Here is a 14,245-nt window from a genome sequence, read left to right as displayed (position 1 = left end):
CGCTCAACTCAAACTCCACCCACTGCCGGTGTCGCACTTTGCCTTCGCGACGCAGTGCCTGAGCACTGCTTGGCTTGGTGTGCTTGAAGTTCAAAGACAAAACAGACAGTTATCACAAAGACTGCCTGCAATACTCGAGCCGCGACAAAGTATGCCTGCGCAAGTAGGGAGCTTTCAGCATCGCCCGCGCGGGCGCGCCTGGAGACGAACTGTGCAGCTTGTCACCCCTACAAAATTTATTTATACAGTCTATAGACTGCTCATTGACTTCTGTCTATGAAATCTATAGGCATCAAATAGACAAATCCTCACGAATAGTCTATAGTCAATACGAATCCTATGCACAATCTATAGACAACCTATATATTTATGGCCATACGCATTCAGTAGACTTTTGCCTATAAACTCTCTAAGACCATGAATAGACAAAGAGAAATATCTATAGGAAGGCAATAGAGTCTATAAAAAGTCTATAGGCTGTCTATAGAACATTTTTATAAGGACTGCAGGCCCGAAAAGACTGGTATGCGTGCCGGGTTGCTCGGAATTCTCATCGATGGCAGTTACGCGTGACTTCTGCACGCTAATTTAAAGAATGGGAGGATCGTTCTTTTTTGTCAAGCATGATCAGGCGAAGGCCATTGGTCCCGTTGTGAACCGGTACCTTGCCAGCATTTTCATGGCTTCTGCCTTTCGTTGGGATTTCTTCGACCGCATAGACCTTCTGTACACGGGCCGTTTCGATCAATTAGTTGTCAACTGGGTACCAAGGACTCCGTTTAGCGTAACACGTGGCGTCAGGAAAGGATGCCCACTCTCGCCACTGCTTTTAGAGCGCAGCTCTTGGCGCCCAGCCATTCCTGGCTTTCGCGTCGTCATAATAACCGGCAGGGCTATAGGATAGCACAGAGCACGGCGTAGGATAAAAGTCGGGCGATAACGAAGGGAGGGCGAGAATGACATGGCAAAGAGGGAGTAGCGATGGAAGAGAGAAAGGTGGAAAGTGAAGGAGGAGGATACGGTAGCGGCACGCGAGAAGAGTGCGCTCAGTTTGCGCCGAATTTTTCCTAATGACTTCCTTAACGCGTTTACAGAACACCGTCATGCTTAGAGCATGCACTACAACCACCTGCGCAAAATTGACTGCAGTGGATTGAAGAGCACTGCAGCCACCTGCGCAAAAGTGACTGCAGTGGATTGAAGGGAAGTTTATCGAAACTCAGCAAACAAGGGGAATTGAAAATACTGCGGTCAAGAACGAACGACACGACACGAAGACACGTTTGCGTCTGAATACTGACACGTACTCGGGAAAGCTCTGCAAATTCCCTTGCTTTCCCAGCCTGTGGTGTTCAATATAAGAGCACATGTATGCAATCACAGACACTCAAGTGGCGAAACAAAGGAGAGAAATCGGTAGAGCAGCCATTGTCAATGGTTGCACACGTAGCGCAATTGCAGCGATAATTCGGCGCTCTTCTCCGTCATTACGGCTGATCTGATTTCCCGACGATGAACTACAGAACTGGTCCAATGCTGTGTCACGAGTGGAACGAATCCTGCCGTCGCTCTCTCTGTTCCGTTTCTCACGCCCACCAAGAGAGCCGGGTTTTTCCGCTTTCATACGGGGACGTGTAACTCGTCACGCTGCATTTTTTTATTGACATAGAGATAAAAGGAGTTCTTAGTGCCTGATTATGGCGCCAGCTGCTCGCTTTCACATAATTGGAGAAGAACCCTTGAACTGGCCACCGAACGCTCAACAAATCATAGCTGGTTGGTTGGTTGGTTTATGGGGTTTAACGTCCCAAAGCGACTAAGGCTATGAGAGACGCCGTAGTAGAGGGCTCCGGAAATTTCGACCACCTAGGGTTCTTTAACGTGCACTGACATCGCACAGTACACGGGCCTCTAGAATTTCTCCTCCAAAGAAATTCAACCGCCGCGGCCGGGATCGAACCCACGTCTTTCGGGCCAGCAGCCGAGCACCATAGCCACTGAGCCACCGCGGCGGCAAAGCAAAGCATAGCTACAACACGCACAATCCACAATACAATGGACATAGGATACAGTGTAACTCGTCGCGTTGCATTTTTATTATTGACATAGAGATAAAAGGAGTTCTTGGTGCCTGATTATGGCGCCGGTTGCTCGCTTTCACATAATTGAAGAGAAACCCTTGAACTGGCCACCGAACGCTCCACAAAGTATAGCTACAACACGCACAATCCACAATACAATGGACATAGGATACAGTGTAACTCGTCACATTGCATTTTTATTATTGACATAGAGATAAAAAGAGTTCTTGGTGCCTGATTATGGCGCCGGCTGCTCGCTTTCACATAATTGAAGAAAAACCCTTGAACTGGCCACCGAACGCTCAACAAAGCATAGCTACAACACGCACAATCCACGATACAATGGACAATGAATACAGTGGACAAGACAGAAATGCTAGCATGAAATAAAAAAATAAACTGAAAGTAATGATATAAGCTAGTTACATAAAATGGGGATATACTGTAAGCAATAATGTGTAATAATCACCGTAAATAGTATAAAAACCCCAAATTGTCATGAAATGAAAAATGACGAAGTGCAGTAATAACAATATCACATGCAGCAGATACATAATAAATGTATAAACATCATTGTATGGAGATTAGAGATCAGCAACAATAACAATATCGCATACATTGGATCCATGATAGAAACATAAATAAATGATTTCCAGGACTCTGGAATGCGTATCCAGAAGCGAACAATAAAACAATTGACACAAGCGATATCTAGTAGCTCCCGAGGATGTCACTGTCTCCGAGAAAAGATTTCAGTGCTATGATCGGCCATTTCTGCAGCGCATGCGTCGGCCATGGACCTAATGGCTTTTGAAGACTGAAAGGGATTTAATCAAGGGTGGTCAAGTCTCCCTTCAGTCATTCCCTAAAACTGTCATGCTCTAGGACATTCAGTAGGAGATGAGCTACATTCTCATCCTAGTGACCACGTGAGCATCGTGGATTGTCTGCACGTTCACTTCTATGTAGATAGCGATTCGTGTGGGCTATTTCTAATCGTAAGCAGTGAATGAACTTTTAGGACTTCTGTTGAGTGATATTGGGATTGTAAACTGTGAGAGGGGGGTCAAGTTTATAAAGGTTAGAAGTCATATAATTTGGCTGGAATCACATTTTTTCGCTCATATAGTGTCGCGTGTCTCTGAAAAGACGGCGGCTTTCACGTCCTGATAATGGCAGGCTAGAAGTTGAAGCATTAGCAAGAGCTTGCCCAGCCGATGCATGTCTCTGCTGAACTGTTTCCTTGGATAAGGCAATGCCTGAGTATTAAATCAGTACCAAATGTTGCTTCGTTGATGCCTTGGAGAATTCTTTAAGCTTTCGTAAAACAAACTTGTTTTTCACGCTGCAGAACTTGTGCTGTCTACGGCTTTTAATCCACCCTGCGAGTCGCGAAGCATCACCCACCTACGTTGATCTTCTACGGACACTATTACCTGTAGCGTCAAATAAACATCATATATCTCAGCTGCCGTTGACACTGTTGCGTGAGCCAGTTTAACTGCTCGTCGTACATTCAGCTCTTGAATTACGAATGCAGATGTCGATGGATACTTAAGACTTGAGCAATCAGTACAGACATGACTGTGACCAGGATACTGCATGTACAGGGTCTGTTGTGAAAGTAGTAGGACTCATTTTTTTTTACAAAATTTCTTCAAGAGAATAGTACAAACGATTAGAATTTTTCAAAGTAGCACCCTACACGCTGCTGCCAATGAGTTTTGGAGTTTTCGTACGCCCCCAGGAACGCCTGAACCGGAATGCTGTTTAGCTCCTTCGTAACGGCCTGTTAAACCGCCTCTACCGATCCGTGATGTTTCCCCTTCAGCGTCGATTTCATTCTCGGGAATAGAAAAAAGTCTGGCGGGGCCAAGTCGGGGTTGTAGGGTGCCTGAGGCAGCGTTGCCGCCTTGTGCTGGGCAAAAAATCGGGGTCCTCATTCACACGATGAAGAAGATCCTGGCAGATCGCTTTCCGGTTGGCCTTTTGCTCCTCTGACAACACTCCCGGCACCAACTTCGCGAACACTTTCTTCATGGCTAAGTTTTCTGTCACGATCTAAAAAACTTGGGTTTGAGGAATGCTCATGTTATCAGCAATCATTCTGATACTCATCCTACGATCACTGTTCAGTAGATGTTTCACTCGCTACACATTTTCTTTGGTCTTGCTGGTCGAAGGGCGTCCGAAGCGGTCGCCGTCTTCCACTCTTTCCTGACCTTCTCGGAACCGCTTGTTCCGCTCAAAAAACACCTGATCTACCCACGGCAGCGTCACCGTAGGCCTCCTTATTCATGTCGTGAGTCTCTTTGCCCGTTTTACCAAGATTTACACAAAATTTGATTGCATATCGCTGATCCAGTAAACGCTCTGTGGTTCTGCGTGACGAGACGTTTCGACAGGGGTTCACAGTACAAGCGACCTGCTCTCTTGAACGGCCGAGAGCCGACTGCCGATTTTCCCTAGCATTCCCAATATCCCATTTCAACAATCCTGCACGCGCACACCGCCTCTCGTCCGCCCGTTCGCCCAGGAAAAACCAGTCCTACTACTTTCAGAACAGACCCTGTATATTTGGTACATGCCTAATTGGTTAGCAGCAAGTACTGTCTTGTCGTGTTTTGTAATTACCCCTCCGACAGACAGCTTGATCTTAGGGGTCAACAGAAGCCGTGGGGCTACGTTATATCTCCCGTTCGATTATCACCTATAAAGCGTCCGAAAATAGGGTACAAGACAAGAAGAAAATTATGAAGAAATCTGTCGTGTTTAATTGGAGAATAATTTTGTGTGGGAGGAGAGGTACTGGAAGGTGTGAAGGACTGTTTGCGCCTGAGCTCGGTAGTATCCTCTAATTCAGGACATGAGTTAAGGAAGTTAACTCATGCAAGTACATTTCGGACACTTTGTGTAGACGCGAAAAACACCTTTACAGTACCCCGTGGAACCACCGATTATAAGCAGTGTATTGAACTAGCAGTCACTGGGGACGCGAAAGTTATTGTAAGAGGAAGTTTTTAAGCAATCAAAAAAGCTGTGGGCAATAAAAATACACGAAAAAGGAGAAGCACCACTCCAGTGAAATAACACTTTGGAGGTCAAAGAATTAACTAGAATTCAACATTAGCTCTTTAAATCTAAGGTGGAACGACCATGAAGGGGGACATTTATTGCGGTAATAGCCAGCCATCAGTTTGGAGTGAGAGAGTGAAGGTTAAAAGAAGTCAAAATAACCGTATCCCAGCCAGACATTCCGGGTTTTCAAGCTACCTTCGATGGCACGATGAGACATAGCACATTTTGCAACGTGGCCCCACTGCGCGTAAACTTGCAGCTCATTAATTAAAGGGGCTCTGAAACACATTCAGAGGATAGCACGAAAACTCGCTCCATCACTACATTGTGTTATCATGAACACATGAGCCAAATAATACAATACACGCAGCAGAGGACCCGCAATCACGCGCGAAAGTTGGCGAGTCCTTCCCAGCGACTTTTTCATGCTTGCGCCATTCTCCCTCGCTCGCACCTGCGTAAACAAGTTGAGAGATGGCTAATGGTCAGGTACTTTAAGACGTCAGGCAGCTACCATGGCCGTGGCCAATAAACCGCGTAGCTTCGTCCGGTCAAGAAGCTGCGCGGCCGGAGGTGAGGCCGGCAGAGGAGCGCTGACCTTCCAGCGTCCAAGAAGTGACGAGAGAAGAGGGAAAGACCCGAAGTCTCTGAGATTCAAATTTTTAGCACAGATAACTCCGCTTCTACAAAGCGCATTAAAAACTTTTTGCTGTACAATATTCGTGGAGCGACATGCTTAACATCCCAGGTACCGCAACTCAATTAGAGCCCCTTTAAGGTTATTCTCGGTGACATTTGGAATTACTTACAGTTGAATGCGCAGTTTACGCAATGGGATCGTAATAAGCACTGTCCTTGCCATGTATCTGCGGCGTACTTCAGATCCGTTTTCCCTCCAACTACTGTGCAGAGCTCAGTCAAGTTTTCTGAGCGCGTAAAGGTCCATTCAGCGAAAACCCGTCTGTGTGTGTGTTAATTAATGACTGGTTGCACGAGGTTCATCGAGAAGAGCAAACCTGGATCGCACAAGTACCACCGGTGGCGCACCGCTTAACCGCAGCACGACTGCGCCAAGAGGCGTATGAGGACACCTAGGGATTTATGAATGTGAAGTAGAGAAAGACCAATTATGCATATACCCATGAGCTGTCGCGTCATACCAGTAAGGCAGATCAGCGTGCAGGTCCGAAGCAGCGCGGAGGCGTCGCGGCGGCGGCTACGTAGAGCCATGCAGAGCTGGAATCTTTGCGGTGACTGTTCACAAAGTGAGCTGGCGGGCTTGCGCCTCCTCCCACTTAAGCAGTCTTGGGTGTCTTTGCTGGCTATTTTCTTTCCTAGTCAAGTTTTTTTAAAACTAAGATTGGATAATTGTTTTCTATTGAGTGACCAGATGTTGCCGTTTTTTTATTGCCGACCGACCGACCGACCGACCGACCGACCGACCGACCGACCGACCGACCGACCGACCGACCGACCGACCGACCGACCGACCGACCGACCGACCGACCGACCGACCGACCGACCGACCGACCGACCGACCGACCGACCGACCGACCGACCGACCGACCGACCGACCGACCGACCGACCGACCGACCGACCGACCGACCGACCGACCGACCGACCGACCGACCGACCGACCGACCGACCGACCGACCGACCGACCGACCGACCGACCGACCGACCGACCGACCGACCGACCGACCGACCGACCGACCGACCGACCGACCGACCGACCGACCGACCGACCGACCGACCGACCGACCGACCGACCGACCGACCGACCGACCGACCGACCGACCGACCGACCGACCGACCGACCGACCGACCGACCGACCGACCGACCGACCGACCGACCGACCGACCGACCGACCGACCGACCGACCGACCGACCGACCGACCGACCGACCGACCGACCGACCGACCGACCGACCGACCGACCGACCGACCGACCGACCGACCGACCGACCGACCGACCGACCGACCGACCGACCGACCGACCGACCGACCGACCGACCGACCGACCGACCGACCGACCGACCGACCGACCGACCGACCGACCGACCGACCGACCGACCGACCGACCGACCGACCGACCGACCGACCGACCGACCGACCGACCGACCGACCGACCGACCGACCGACCGACCGACCGACCGACTTAAACCTTAAAAACAGAGAATTTTAATGCGATGGCATTAAAGGATCCGTTCTCCAGAAAATCTGGTGTCGGTGTTGTGAGAGAAATATTACGGGCATGGATATGGGAGGTGGTTCCCAGAGAGCAACATAGAAGCCAGGTGGCCCACCCAGGTCACGTGACCTTGAGGCGTCAGTCACAACCTGCCCAGCGCAACAGTCAGAAAACTGTCTACCGAGGAGGTGCCAGTCAAATTAATGACTGGTCGCTCGGGATGAGCATCATGGGCCGCTCAAGGCCCACCGCTGGGAGCACTGCCATCGCAGAGGAGTAGCGCATTGCTTAACCGCTGCACCACCGCGCCAGGAGAAGTATAAAGCCCCCAAGAAATGTGTGAATGAAAAGTAGAGAAGACCTGCATATATGGGAATTAACCTCTTACGCTAAGGCGTCATACCCTCAAGGCGGAGCTTAACTGTCTCCTCCAATTTCCCCTAAACATCAGTCACACGTTGGCTGCCGGCTCTTGAGTACACATTCTACGAGTTTGTTGGCAATAAATAACGAAAAATCTGTTTTTGCAACAAGAGTATGTTGCAAACACAAGAATACAAAACAAGGGCCACTTGGTTGATTGCGATTCCGCATACCTGGTTGAAAAAGAGAAAAAATTACACAGATGATCCAAGAGTCGCGTCACATACAAACGAAAAGCGGAGCAATAAACATGACGTGGTGAATTCTGCCTGAGATATACATGCGCTATGTGCGTTACGCGTGTCCTACATAACCATCAGTTAATCTATATTTGAAGCTTCAGTGTGTTTACATTAGCTTCTGAGTGACTTTAGCCAATGTATTTTTCTTCACATGCAGACCAGGCTCTAAAGGCGTTTCCTACATAACCATCGGTCCATCTATATCCGAAGCTTCAGTGTGTTACATTGCCTTCCGAATGACCTTAGCCAATGTATTTTTCTTCACATGTAGACCAGGCTCTGAAGGAAGCTTTACAGGTAAAGTGAAGGTAAACGCTGGACGACAGGCGTTTCTTAAAGAGGAACAGTAGCGAGGTCGTATTTTTCATCGCTCGAAAAAGAGAATTTGTTTGTCAGGCCCTCTTGTCATTTCTTGGAAACTTCAACTGCTGTCATATAATCAGCATGTGGCGGCTTATTGCCTTGGGCTGGAGTTTTTTAGACCGCACATCATAAAGCGAATTCGTCCACTTCTTCCTCCGCTAATTTTAGACGCGGAAGCAGTTTTGGCACTTAACAGGGCAATCGGCGTCGAAAATGTTTAGGAAATAAGCAAATTAGGCTCCAGAAACCACATAAGAGCTAGCATAGGAGGCTAATGCTAAGGAACGCTTATTTTCACCGTTATACTGAAAAATAAGAGAGGATGATATCTGAGACCCATCCAAAAGGTCTAAACATAGTTCCGACAACTTTATCAAGAAAAACGAGACGGGTAGCCATGTTTTGGAAGTGCAATGAGCAAAAGGACACTTTGTTGACATGTTCTCAATGACGGCATGGTCGCAGCCTCACTTCACACGAAGTCTTCACAGCCTGAACGGACATATCTTGGTTAATGTTTCTGCTACAAAAGAGTATAATCACTGGTTGTAATGACAAATGTAAGGCTAAAATCATGGATTAATTACCTCTTCTGAAAATTTTGTGGAAGTGAAGAAATGCTGTTACGTTACCGGCAAACTTTCCATATTGTTGCTCGAATGTAGGTCGCCAGACGAGGACAAGGATCTTTGAGATTCGGCTGAAAACGGAAAAATCGCTCCAGTTCTTCGGAAAAAGAGCAAGAATAAGGTAGAAAATTTCTGAAGAATACAGGAAATGAACAGATTACAAGCGACAGAAAACGAATGCACCGAGAGTAGTCAACGAACGCTAAGCAGTTTTGGAATCGACAGAAGGAAATGTAAGGAAATGCAAATGGAAGATGCCAGAAACAAAAACAACCAATAATAATCATGAAACGTATCACAAAGCAGAAGACTCTGACCACGAAGAAGATACCGTTGCCAACCACACAGAAAGGGCAATCATATCGGTGATTTTCTTGGCATTCACCACCAAACCATGGGAAATCTCCCGCTTGGGTATATGTCATGTCTACAGAGATTAGCAATGAGAACCAGCGGACTAAATAGGCGGTTTATGTTGTAACAGGAGAAGAGGGTTGTCAAGGACACCCTTCGAAGAAACAAAAGTAAGAAACGGACACCGAACAAGTACAGAGAAAGAAAAAAGCACAAGACACAATCTGAAGAAAGTGTCAAAGCTTGATAAAAGCATAACAAGAGCACTCAAGGTTTTTATTGCTTCTAGAGGGTATGAAATATTCGCAAGACACCTAGATGTCATCCTAATTGGCGTGAGAAAATTGGAAACACCCTATTGTATCGTATGTGCGACGGGCAGCGTGCGCCAGGCCGGCTGAAACGGGCAACTGATAAGCGTTATGAACCGAAGCGCTGCGCTTGCCCCCTCGCCCTATTCTGGGTATAAATACACGCTGCTCAATAAAGCTGGGCCCCTTTTGCCCCCTGGCATTCGACGTGTCATGACTTCGATACACCTATGAACAACTGTTGATAATTCGAGAAGGCAGCCTAGGCCAAGTCGAGAACAAATGACCGGGACAAGAGTCGCGTAATATGGTCAGATACTGGAAAACCAAGCTGAAGAGAGAGCACGAAAAGAAGAAAAAAACAAGGCCCGCCATCACCATCTCCTCGATCAATTCAAAGCAACGCAAATTTCTAGACATCCTAAAATTCGAACTCTGCCCTTTCGAAGTGTACTTTAGGTAGGCAACTCTACAAGGCAGAGGCGGAATGGTGGCTACACCGACATGCCCAAAGTCCCGCAGGAACCTTTTCAGCTGCTTCAGGGATATTAAAAAATTCAAAAAGTAGAGATCAATAAAGAAAAAGGCTGGTGATTTGAAATGAATATTGTCAGATTAGAAAAACAGACTGAGACACCAGACTTAAAGCAAATAGCACCCAGAAAAACGGGTTTAAACAAACGAAAGAGGAATGAGATCAAAACTAGCTTTTCCGGCAGGTATGGTACCTCGCTAATAATCATAGCCAGCTAAAAATTTACGAATTCTCCTGACATCTGGTGTGACTATTGTGCGAAAGCAAATGAATTACATTCTATGAAGACCATGATACTGTCGCTGTTGCCAATAATTTTAGTCTATGACAAAGCTTCACACACCCGGCAGTATTTCAAGGGGGGAAGGGTGGCGGGGGGGCTAAAGGTTGGCAGGGGTTGCTGGTGCTTTTGAAGGATGAGGTGGGTTGGAGGGGTTGTGGGTGGGTGGGCATCCCGCAGCCTAGCAGAGCGTGGAGGAGGCTGTTGGGTACTGCTCCTGGAGGGCAGCTATTTTTCCCAAATATTTTAATTCAAGTTTTCCGCCGCATCTATTGCGAAAGCACTATTTAACGCCGCTCTAACCAAAAACCTTGAGTGAAGCTTGATTATATAACATGGGATCTACTTTTCGTCTGCTCGTCCGCCAGCATCATCGGCGTGGGTTGCGGCGTTCTTGACCGTGTACGAAAAATCCACGAAAGCCCATGGAAAGTGGAAAGCAGGTGATCCCATCGGATGAAAAAAGACAATAACAAGACTCGCAGATTCTTGGCCCCTCCGAAGACGAAGTCGCAGGCGCAGCCTTATAGAAAACCGCTATCCCACCTTTCCCTTCGACGAGATTTCTACCCGTCCCGCAATGTCCAGGACCATGACATTGTAATGTACCATGTAGCATGACATGTACCATGACATTGCACCGAAAAAGAACTTAGTATTGTTATTATTATTATTATTATTATTATTATTACTATTAACAATGTTAATACTACACAATATTGATGCTTCAACTTAACACGGTGAGCGATGAAGATACTTAAGATAGCAGCATTAAGTACATGCGGCGATAAACATAACTGCTGGTCGTAGACAGAACACACACTGCTCATTTTGCTCAAAGTTTCAAGCTTAACGTACGGTTATGCCTATTGCGCAACTTAGGGCAACCAATCGCAGTATCTACGAAAACAGCAAGGATGTTAATAGCATTGTCCACCATCCCGATTGCAGCCTTCAGCTGAGTGTCGTGGGAGATAACTCCAGTCTCTCGACCTATCACACTACACGCATTATCACCCGGACCATGACCTCGCGCGTCACGTCGACATTGTGCGACATCCCATAAAAGAGGCTTTCTAGGTACGCAGACCATCAGAGAGCAAATAATTATCACAATGAAGCGCTCCTTGGTACCTTTACTGCTGCTGTTCGCGCTGGCAGCGTTTGCATCGACCAATGCGGATTTTTTCAATTCCAAACCGATCCCTCGAGGCACTGCACGAAGACTATGGGCTATACTTGTGGCGGGATCCAAAGCGTACGCCAACTACCGCCATCAAGCGGACATCTGTCACGCCTACCAGGTCCTCCGCGAGCGTGGCATACGCGATGAACGAATTGTTGTAATCATGTACGACGACATCGCCAACAACACGGACAACCCGACGCCAGGGGTAATACTCAACCACCCTCACGGGCCGAACGTGTACCAAGGAGTTGCTAAGGACTACACTGGAGACCTGGTGACCCCGGAGAACTTCCTTCGAATTCTTCAAGGTAGGAAAGTGAAAGGTGGAAGCGGCAAAGTTCTCTCTAGTGGGCGCAACGACCACATATTCATCTTTTTCTCTGGCTATGGAGGGCCCGGCCTTCTCGTCTTCCCAAGTGGCGGCGCCTTGAAGGCAAGCAAACTCATTAATACGATCATAGAAATGCGAAGAGAGCAAAGATATCAAAGGATGGTCATCTACGTCGAGGCTTCTGGCTCCGGCTCCCTGTTCGGTCGCCGTCTTCCGAGGAACCTCAACGTATACGCCACCACCTCCGCTAAGCCTTCTCAGAACTCTTACTCCTGCTACTGGGATAGCTACAGGAATGTGCCCCTAGGCAGCGAGTACAGTGTCAAGTGGTTGGAACACGCGGAAGAAAGCGATTTGATCGCAACGACTCTGTACGACCAGTTCAGACATATTCAGAAAGCAACCAAACAAAGTAACGTAACGCAATACGGCGACACTAGCATGGGAAAGATGAAGGCCAGCTTGTTTCTAGGCTCGAAGAAACCGAAACCAGTTCTGCGACGGAAAATAGCATGTGGGCCATCATCAAACCCTGATGTGACGATCACCATACTAAAGAACAAGATTGAGATGGCCACAGAACCGACAGCAAAAAAATCTCTTCGGAAGAAGCTTGAGCAAACACTGGACAACAGGGCTTTCATCGAAATGAAAGTCGCCGAGATCGCAAATTTCATTTCTCGAGAGAAAAAAGATATCGCCCAGTCACTCCTGTCGTCAAAGAAAAAAATAGAAAACACTGAGTGCTATGAAGACGCCGTGAGCTACTTCGACGTTAAGTGCTTCAACCTTTCCGATAATCCCTACTCACTCCAGCACCTTCATGTCTTGGTCAACGCATGCGAGTCTGGTTACCCGCTGAAGGATATCACTGATGCGATGGACGCTGCCTGCACTCATCCGACCATAAGAGGCATAGAATAAAAACTGTGTGTATATACCTTTACAAGTTTGTTAGCGTTGTTTATGTAGGATCCGCAGAAAGCACGTAAAAATGACAAAAATAAAAGTTATTTCTCTCTTAACCCTGCATGCATCTTTATGTAAAAAACTTATTTTACGTGATGGAGAACACTTGACTGCATGGTTTGTTTGTCCAATGTTGCCTGCTACTATTTACCTTTTTTCCTCTAGGCCAAGCAGGACAAGTTACATTTTTGCTCGAATGGTGTGCCTTCAAATATTATCATCATCATAATCAGCCTGACTACGCCCACTGCAGGGAAACGCCCTCTCCCATAACGCATCAGTTAACCCTCTTCAGTGCCAGCTGCAGCCACCGTGCCCCGCAAACTTCTTAATATCATTCGCCCACCTAACATTTTGCCGCCCCCTGCTATGCTTGCCCTCTCTTCGAATTCAATCTGTTACCCTTGAGGACCACTGCTACCTTGCCTTTGCATTACATGCCTTGCCAAAGCTCATTTCTTCCTCTTTTTTGAGAATTCCGAGATATTCAAGGATTCAGATATATAGTGGTTGCAGGTTAAAGATGCCAAGTGTTTTTGCGCTAGCATTTAGAATAGCGGAGCAATCGACGATTGAATTTCAGGCTTCTCCTTAATGCACCGTAAAAGCGCGGGCAAGTTTGGTGTAACGTCGCTTAAGGTAAGGCTTCAAATTACCGTTGCCGTCAACCGCAACAGCCGTGCCCTCTTAGATGTTGCTAAACAATTCTCGGCCGGCTTTGACTTGGGTGGTGTTGATTTTTTTTCCTTCAAAGCAAGCATTTATGCGTTGGAAATGTACCGGTACCTTAGATGACGTCATCATACGTCCCCACTTGGCGCTGTGTGCTGCGGAGAAGCTCGAAGCTCATCATGATTTTAATAGACGATTATGTCACCATTTCAGATGCTAACCCTAAAATATTTCGCGTGCATTATCTACAACTTTCACACATTAGAACGCTTTAGGCTTGCCGTTTTCTAAAACCTATGCAGTTGCCTTTTAATGTGGCGCAGGTTATATATGTGGCCGAAATTTGTAGCGGCAATATGTGTATGCCCACTGTTGAAACCAGCCAACAACTAATTAAGCAGGGACTTTTATTGCGAAAGCAATACTGCTAGAACTTTTCTTCCGTCGGTGGAGGTCGTTCCTTCGCTCCGGCGCAGCTGCGGCGCATGACCACGTGACAGCGTGACGTCACGACCAGAGGAGAGCAGGGGCTCCAACTCGTCTCTTCGGCCGTAGCCGTTCCTTCGCTCGGCGCGGCGGCTACCAAGTCACGGCCT

At 47.6% G+C, this 14,245-nt stretch overlaps 1 pseudogene; it reads left to right on the top strand.

Annotated features, from left to right (window-relative positions):
* Nucleotides 1-11,837: 11,837 nt before the first annotated feature.
* On the top strand, nucleotides 11,838-12,932 carry LOC149347492 (legumain pseudogene; annotated as a pseudogene).
* The last annotated feature ends 1,313 nt before the right edge of the window (nucleotides 12,933-14,245 follow it).

Source organism: Amblyomma mixtum, chromosome 4 (genome assembly GCF_055824585.1).
Source record: "Amblyomma mixtum isolate Tamu chromosome 4, ASM5582458v1, whole genome shotgun sequence".
Lineage (NCBI taxonomy): Eukaryota > Metazoa > Arthropoda > Arachnida > Ixodida > Ixodidae > Amblyomma > Amblyomma mixtum.
The sequence above is the reverse complement of the archived record's forward strand: the minus strand, read 5'-3'. Positions and strand labels throughout refer to the sequence as shown.